The sequence below is a fragment of the Notothenia rossii genome, assembly GCF_949606895.1.
Source record: "Notothenia rossii genome assembly, chromosome: 11".
NCBI lineage: Eukaryota > Metazoa > Chordata > Actinopteri > Perciformes > Nototheniidae > Notothenia > Notothenia rossii.
This window is the reverse complement of record NC_136910.1, coordinates 57,296,125-57,304,324: the sequence shown is the minus strand read 5'-3', so window position 1 is coordinate 57,304,324 and position 8,200 is coordinate 57,296,125.

Genomic DNA, 8,200 nt, shown 5'->3' with positions numbered 1-8,200 from the left:
TCAGACATACTGATATACACCTGAACATCAGCAGGAGAGGACTCTTTAAAGTAGAGACACTACATACTGATATACACCTGAACATCAGCAGGAGAGGACTCTTTAAAGTAGAGACACTACATACTGATATACACCTGAACATCAGCAGGAGAGGACTCTTTAAAGTAGAGACACTACGTACAGATATACACCTGAACATCAGCAGGAGAGGACTCTTTAAGTAGAGACACTACATACTGATATACACCTGAACATCAGCAGGAGAGGACTCTTTAAAGTAGAGACACTACATACTGATATACCCCTGAACATCAGCAGAGAGGACTCTTTAAAGTAGAGACACTACATACTGATATACACCTGAACATCAGCAGGAGAGGACTCTTTAAAGTAGAGACACGACATACTGATATACCCCTGAACATCAGCAGGAGAGGACTCTTTAAAGTAGAGACACTACATACTGATATACACCTGAACATCAGCAGCAGAAGACTCTTTAAAGTAGAGACACTACATACTGATATACACCTGAACATCAGCAGGAGAGGAGTCTTTAAAGTAGAGACACTACATACTGATATACACCTGAACATCAGCAGGAGAGGACTCTTTAAAGTAGAGACACTACATACTGATATACACCTGAACATCAGCAGGAGAGGACTCTTTAAAGTAGAGACACTACATACTGATATACACCTGAACATCAGCAGGAGAGGACTCTTTAAAGTAGAGACACTACATACTGATATACACCTGAACATCAGCAGGAGAGGACTCTTTAAAGTAGAGACACTACATACTGATATACACCTGAACATCAGCAGGAGAGGACTCTTTAAAGTAGAGACACTACATACTGATATACACCTGAACATCAGCAGGAGAGGACTCTTTAAAGTAGAGACACTACATACTGATATACACCTGAACATCAGCAGGAGAGGACTCTTTAAAGTAGAGACACTACATACTGATATACACCTGAACATCAGCAGGAGAGGACTCTTTAAAGTAGAGACACTACATACTGATACACTCCTGAACAATTGAAGAACATAGAATATGTTTCTGTGTACCTGGGTGCTCTTCCCCGCCCCGCTGGCTGCGCTGAGCAGCAGCATGTTGTGGCTCTCCATGTTCTCCAGCAGACTCTGCCTCAGCCTCCACACTGGGAACTGTTTCCTCTCCTCCAGCAGGGCGTAGTACCGTGAAGAAAAGGGCAAACCATCGTAAGGGTTCACCTCCAGGTCGCTTAATCCTTCCTCTTCCTCCCCTCCTTCTTCTCTTCCTCCATCATCATCCAGATCTCCAGACATGAGGGAGGAAATGGAGAGAGAGTCCAGGGCAGAGAGGGAGGTTTGAGGAGGCTTTTCTGGAGGAGAAGACATCCTCAGGGAGGGGGGAAGTGGTGAAGTTCACAGAGAAGCTTGAGGTTACCTGCAGGGACAGAAACAATAATGAAAACCATCAGTAAATCAGGAGTCAGAGGGTCCACTCTGTGCTGTATGTGGCCCGGAACTGACATTTATATTTAAATATTCAACCCCCCAAAAAACGGTTACATTTTCAAATAAATATAGAAACCAAACTCTTCACAAAACTTCTCAAGATATTTAAAATGGCTCTGTCGTAGGGCTGCTCGATTATGGCAAAAATCATAATCTTGATTATTTGGGTCAATAATTGTAATTGCGATTATTCATTGACTTTGAAAACATCCATTTATTGGAGAAAAAAAAATGTGAACAGTATGTTTTTAACAGTTGATTACCAAGAACTTTAAGTATAACTCAACTGAAAAACCAAAAATAAATAAATAATAATAATAAAAAAATAATGGTTTTATTTCGATTACGTTGTTTTCGTAATCGTTGCAAGCCATAATCGCGATTAAAATATGATGAATTGAGCAGCCCTAACTCTGTCGTATACATTTAATTAATCCATTTGATAATATGTAATCAACTTAGGCACCCCTCCTCCCGTAAAAGAAAGAAAAAAATATCATATATTCATAACTCATATTCGAATACCTGAATCATTTTTACATTTTTGAATATTCGATGATTCATTCCCATCCCTAACAGAAGCAGCTGAGAAGAAGGAAAACAAAGAGCATGTCACCTGTATTTCAGGTAGCACAAACACTCATGTGAAGTTGATCCAAAGAGAGCACTTCCTGTCTCTGCTACTACATTTATTCGAGTCCCTCAAAAACAGACCCTTGCAGCGCGTCTGGAATTTCACTGAGGAATGCTCGTCCCCACCCATAGGCCACAGTGTGTGTGTGTGTGTGTGTGTGTGTGTGTGTGTGTGTGTGTGTGTGTGTGTGTCTCTCTCTTTCTGTGTGTGTCTCTCTCTCTGTGTGTCGTGTGTGTGTGTCTCTCTCTCTCTGTGTGTCGTGTGTGTGTGTCTCTCTCTTTCTGTGTGTCTCTCTCTCTCTGTGTTTCGTGTGTGTGTGTCTCTCTCTCTCTGTGAGTCGTGTGTGTGTGTCTCTCTCTCTCTGTGTGTCGTGTGTGTGTGTCTCTCTCTCTCTGTGTGTCGTGTGTGTCTCTCTCTCTCTGTGTGTCGTGTGTGTGTGTCTCTCTCTCTCTGTGTGTCGTGTGTGTGTGTGTGTGTGTGTGTGTGTGTGTGTGTGTGTGTGTGTGTGTGTGTGTGTGTGTGTGTGCTCTCTCTGTGGTGTGTGTGTGTCTCTCTCTCTCTTTCTGTCTCTCTCTCTCTGTGGTGTGTGTGTGTGTGTGTGTGTGTGTGTGTGTGTCTCTCTCTTTCTGTGTGTCTCTCTCTCTGTGTGTCGTGTGTGTGTGTCTCTCTCTTTCTGTGTGTCTCTCTCTCTGTGTGTCATGTGTGTGTGTGTGTGTGTGTGTGTGTGTGTGTGTGTGTGTGTGTGTGTGTGTGTGTGTGTGTGTGTGTGTGTGTGTGTGTGTGTGTGTGTGTCTCTCTCTCTGTGGTGTGTGTGTGTGTGTGTGTCTCTCTCTTTCTGTGTGTCTCTCTCTCTGTGTGTCGTGTGTGTGTGTCTCTCTTTCTGTGTGTCTCTCTCTCTGTGTGTGTCGTGTGTGTGTCGTGTGTGTGTGTGTGTGTGTGTGTGTGTGTGTGTGTGTGTGTGTGTGTGTGTGTGTGTGTGTGTGTGTGTGTGTGTGTGTGTGTGTGTGTGTGTGTGTGTGTGTGTGTGTGTGTGTGTGTGAGAGACAGCTGCGGTGCTGGTTTATTCATGTTTGGACATAAAAACAGATGCAAATCTAAAATAGTTCTTAGCTCCTCCTCCATTTGGCATGTGTCCTTTTATATTAGCGTATCATGTTTCTGTAATATTATCATTCTTCTGATGTGCTTTTGGGCGTGTGTGTTATATTACAATAAGGCACACATTCACAATCATTTGCTAAACTAACCAAAGTACGCTTAAATAATTACAGACGTTAATGGGACAAATACATTTGTACGATTAGCAGAAATTGTAAACATGAAACAATTCTGCTAATCGATTAATTAATAATCCTTTTTGGTCAAAGAAAGAGGCTCAGCTTCTTTATCCATAGAACAATTGGGAAAATAAATTGATATATCAACGATGAAAATGATTGACGTTGCAGCTAATTGATAAATCCCACTGTCAATCATCAGCTTCCCATTAGAGGAGGCGTGTGGCACAGTGGGGTGTGCGTTGGTGTTGGGATCAGGGGGTCACAGCAGGTTCAAACCCCACTGCAGTCAGCATGTCGTTGTGTCCCTGAGACACTTCACCCCAAAGTGCTCCTGTGGGGATTGCCCACAGTATTGAGTATGTAAGTCCATCCATCCATCTTCTCCCGCTTATCCGTGGTTGGGTCTCGGAGGTAGCAGCTCCAGCAGAGAGCCCCAAACGTTCCTTTCCCCTCATCAACCAGCTCTGACTGGGGGGTCCCAAGGCGCTCCCAGGCCAGAGAAGAGATATATAATCCTGTCTGACTGCAATAAAATCCTGGATGCAACACAACTTCCTCAAACTCAACAGCAATAAAACTGAACTCCTTCTCATCGGCTCCAAATCCACCCTCAGCAAAACCCCCAACCTGACACTCACCATCGATGGCACCTCTGTTCCCCCCTCCACCCAGGCACGCAACCTTGGCGTGATATTCGACCCCACCCTCTCCCTCGACCCCCACATCCGCCAAGTTGTAAAAACCTCATTTTTCCACCTCCGCAATATCGCCAAACTCCGTCCCTCTCTCACCCGCCCCGCAGCTGAGCGACTCATTCACGCCTTCATCTCCTCCCGCCTTGACTACTGCAACTCACTCCTCTTCGGCATCAGCACAACATCCCTCAACAGACTCCAGCGTGTCCAGAAAGCAGCCGCCAGACTCCTCACCCACACCAAATCATGGCATCACATCACCCCGGTCCTCAAAGAACTCCACTGGCTTCCCGTCTCACACCGCATTCACTACAAACTCCTGGTCCTCACCTATAAAGCCTTCCACCATCTGGCCCCCCCCCCCCCCCTACCTCACTGACCTCCTCATCCTCTACCAACCACCCCAGTCCCTCAGAATCACCTCAGCCGGTTTGCTCTCAATCCCCAAGGCCAAACTCCGGAGCTTCGGGGACAGAGCCTTCTCTGTGGCAGCCCCGAAGCTCTGGAGCTCCCTCCCCCAAGACCTCCGTGAGTCTGAGTCCCTCACCCTGTTCCAGTCTCGTCTCAAAACCCACCTCTTCAACTCTGCTTATCCTTAAACCCGCCCCTCCCCCCTCTGAACCAACATCCTCCTGACTGCTTTTCTGTTTTTGTTTTGTTTTTGTTTTTGTTTTTGTTTGTGTTCTTGTTTTGTTTGTCGATCTGACTCATAACGTAAAGCGTCTTTGGGTCTAGAGAAGCGCTATATAAATCCCATTTATTATTATTATTATATAATCCCTCCACCTGGTTCTAGGTCTACCCCTCGGTCTCCTCCCAGCTGGACGTGCCTGGAACACCTCCCTAGGGAGGAACCCAGGTGGCATCCTAACTAGGTGCCTGAACCACCTCAACTGGCTCCTTTCGACTCGAAGGAGGAGCGGTTCAACTCCGAGTCCCTCCCGGATGACTGAACTTCTCACCTTATCCCTAAGGGAGACGCCAGCCACCCTGCGGAGGAAACCCATCTCGGCCGCTTGTACCCGCGATCTCGTTCTTTCGGTCATGACCGAGTATGTAAGTCGCTTTGGATAAAAGTGTTTAACATGTAATGTAATGTCAAAGTGTGTAATATGATTATAATACATTTTGTGTACACTGATGAGCATGATAGCATTCATTCTTAAGTAGTTTTGAAGAGTAAATGTAATATTTAATCTCAAATGTTGAATAAAAGACACTTTACTAATTATATGGCAGGTCTGACTCATTGACATGTGGTTTATGAGGCGCTTTGTTTTGATGTCTGTCTGTGCACCGCTAACAGGACTAGCATGCGTGGGAACCGGCTGCCTGCTATTTCATGTCTTACTTTGTATTATTAGCCACGTGTTATCAATGCCATTCACAAAGTGCATGTAACTACATACCGCTTCTCTCCAGCGTCCTGGTTTCAGTTCAGGGATGGGTCTGATTTGAATACACTCCATTCTCTTATAGATACCAAAGACATGCAAAAGAAGCCAAAGTTGTCAAATATCAGCTGCGGTTTTAACAAAAGCAGCCATATAATGACTAATACATTTAGTGTACGTTGATGAGCATGGTAGCATTCATTCTTAAGTAGTTCTGCAGTGTAAATGTAATGATATTTAATCTCAAATGTTGAATAAAAGACACTTTAGTCATTATATGGCTGCTTTTGTTAAAACCGCAGCTGATATTTGACAACTTTGGCTTCTTTTGCATGTCTTTGGTATCTATAAGAGAATGGAGTGTATTCAAATCAGACCCATCCCTGAACTGAAACCAGGACGCTGGAGAGAAGCGGTGTCGACACCTACAAATATCTGGGCTTTTGGTTGGACAGTAATCTGAACTTCAAACACCACATTGAAGTTCTAACAAAGACATTGAAATTCACTCTTGGCTTCCTTTTCAGACTTAAATGTTGTTTTTCAACTTCATCCCGTGAAAGGTTGGTCTCTGGATTATTCCTGTCCCAGCTGGACCACGGTGATACCATTTATAGATTTGCCTGTCCCACTGTTTTAGCCAAACTTGACCCACTCTACCATGCTGCACTGTGATATATATCAAATGCACCCTATAGGACTCATCATTGCACACTGTATAGTAGGGATGTCCCGATCACCTTTTTGATTTGATTTTGACAATTTGCCGATACCGATTTTTCCCAATCCGATCTTTATGCAATGCATTAAGAGAAAAAAAAGCATTCAAGTTGTCCCTTAAGGTTATTTTTGTATTTAAATGTGATATTCTATCCAACATGGATATAGCTTCTTTCTTTCACAGCAGCATTGGATCAGTTCAGTTGTGCAGCATTGGATCAAAACAAAATAAAGCTTTTCAGTACTCGTTAGCTTACTGCTACAATTAGACACTGCGCCCACTCTGCTGCCAGATTTGAGAGAAATAAGCAGGTCTATGAAAACAAGCCCCAAAGAAGCAACACATACATGATGTTCTGTAATTTGAAACCAAAACTAAGGCCTCAGGATGACTTTAAGACTTGAACATGGTCATTTTTGTTTTGTAACATTGAATTATAAAAAATAAAAAAATAAAATAAAAAAAAAAATTGAAAAGAAATCCGATCCCCGATTTTTTTGTCCCGATTCCGATCTTTTGAAAAAAATCACGTGATCGGATCGGGACATCTCTACTGTATAGCATACTGTAACTGGATGGTCCTCCAAATGCATAAATCCATTTTAGGTAAGCATCCACTCTACATATGAGCCAGATCTGCTCCAGTTTGTGACTCTTATAACCTCAGGTCCAGCGCCTGGATACGGGTCCAGGTTCCTGCTGTGCGGACTGAGGCTGGGAAAAGGAGTCTTTTTTATTATGGTCCTTGTTCTTGGAATGACCTTCAATCACGCCTCAAACTGAGGGCACTTGTCTCAATAGCATGTTTTAAGTTGAAGTTGTCTGAAGTCCTTACCACCAGCTGCTCTTGCAGTAATAAGTACCTTTCTTACTGTCCAAATGTGCACACGTTGCTGCCTTCTTGGCCGGGTCAGCATTGTAAATAAGATTTTATCTGGTTGCTTTTTTATCTGGTTAAATAAAGGTTAAATAAATACAAATCTAGTTACATGCATTTTGTGAATGGCAGAGTATTACATTGACAACACGTGGCTTATAATACAAAGTAAGACATGAGATAGCAGGCAGCCGGTTCCCACACTGCTAGTCCTGTTAGCGGTGCACAGACCGAAGGCAGCAGGGTGATATCCAAACAAAACGCTTCATAAACCACATGTCAATAAGTCAGAGCTGCTCTGCAAATAGGTGGTGTCCATTTGTTTTGAAATGATAAGGATGCTGGGAAAATAATAAACTAATATCCAGAGATGGCAAAAGTACACACATCCTTTCCTCAAGTAGAAGTACAGATACTCGTGTTTAAAAATACTCTGGTGAAAGTAGAAGTACTGACTAAACTTCTTTACTCAAGTCAAAGTAAAGAGGCTTTGAAATGTACTTCAGTAAAAAGTACCCATAACTAGCAGCTGTTTTAAAGAGTACCTGACCTCCCTTTATATTCATAGAACAATAATGTCATTGTTAGCTAATGAATGTTTCCATGGTGACCAACGGCAACATGACAACGTTTCCATTGGTCCCTCTTCTTTAGAGAAGACCAGGAAATGATGGATACACGGATCGTGTTCAAATCAATAGGCACGCAATGACTCTAAATAATAATGATCACGCCACCAAACACACATTCAGACTAAAGGAACCAGTCTGTTTGGAAAATGAGAGAAGTAGAAAGTACAGGTATTTGTGTTCAACATGTAAGAAGTAGAAAGTACAGGTATTTGCTATGTAGTAGACAAACATTTGGATACACACAACCGGTTTAAAATGAACGTACCTTTTAGCTGTGTGCACTTTGAGATGGTGTTCACTAATCTCTCTGTATCTTCTCTATTCACAGGGTTTCAATCTGACAGACTCCTGAAAACACATATCAGCTGGTCTATAAACTCTAACTGGTTTCCTGATGTCTTTCCTGCAGGAACAGTCCACCCTCAGTGAAGGTCATATTCAATAAACTCATTT